The sequence below is a fragment of the Orycteropus afer genome, unplaced genomic scaffold (genome assembly GCF_000298275.1).
Source record: "Orycteropus afer afer isolate SDZICR_OR568_19922 unplaced genomic scaffold, OryAfe1.0 scaffold00635, whole genome shotgun sequence".
Classification (NCBI taxonomy): domain Eukaryota; kingdom Metazoa; phylum Chordata; class Mammalia; order Tubulidentata; family Orycteropodidae; genus Orycteropus; species Orycteropus afer.
The window spans coordinates 602,940-604,136 of record NW_006922222.1 but is presented as its reverse complement, the minus strand read 5'-3'; positions in this window follow the sequence as shown (position 1 = coordinate 604,136).

The window sequence follows — 1,197 nt, the reverse complement described above, 5'->3', positions numbered from 1 at the left end:
AAAGAACAAACCCATTGCCATTGAGTCCAACTCACAGAGACCCTATGGGACAGAGTAGAATTGACCCATAGGGTTTCCTTCCTAAGACTTTCCAAATGCTACCTCTGCCCCTGAGAGTGGGGTGGGCCCAGAGTCAGTGGTCATAAACCTGCCATCCTCTCAGTTTGAGTGTGGGTGAAAGGGAAAGCAAATATACTGAAGGTCAGACTCCAGACAAGTCAGCAGGGAAAACAAATACAAGTCCAACCACTATCCTTCTGGGACCATTCTAGATGAGCTTTGGCAAATTATAGCACATCAGCAAATGAACTTGAAGCCAGTCAAGGTGTGCACAGAAAAGATGGTCACTCATTTGGATTCCAGTGTCATTTTCATAACCACTCATTAACTGTCCATTATGTGTGAACAGCTCCAAAAGAATCCCAACGAATCGTTTCTTCTGGCAAAATTGTTCAGTGATTTGAGTCTAAAAATTTTCCATCATCTTGGCTATAATATATCTTTTTCTGTGCTCCTGCCTTTCGTATGAATTTAACATCTGAACATGAAAATGCCCACACGGTGGTAGTCCCTGAGCCTTGCAAACATTTGAAATGGAGAAGTTCCCCAGATTCTATTCCCAAACCTGAAGTAATTCTTAACAGTATGCAATTTCCCCTAGAAAGCACAAGATCAAAACACGCAAAACCAATCCTGTTATCATCAAGTCGATTCCGACTCATAGAGACCATATAGGACAGAATTGTTGTTGTTGTTGTTAGGTGCCATCAAGTTGTTTCCGACTCATAGCAACCCCATGCACAGCAGAACAAAACACCACCCCCGATTCCACACCAGCTCCACGATCCTTGCTATACTTGAGCCCACTGTTGCAGCCACCGTGTCAATCCATCTCATTGAAGGTCTTCCCCTCCTTCATCAACCCTCGACATTACCAAGCATGATATCCTTCTCCAAGGAATGGTCCCCTCTGACAACATGACCAAAGTAGGTGAGATGAAGTCTGGCCATCCTCGCTTCCAAGGAGCATCTCTGCTGCACCTCCTCCAGGACAGCTCTGTTAGTTCTTTTGGCAGTCCATGGTACCTTCAGCATTCTTTGCCAGCACCACAACTCAAAGCATCAACTCTTCTTCAGTATTCCTTATTCATTGTCCAGCTCTCACATGCATACGAGGCGATTGGAAATATCATGGCT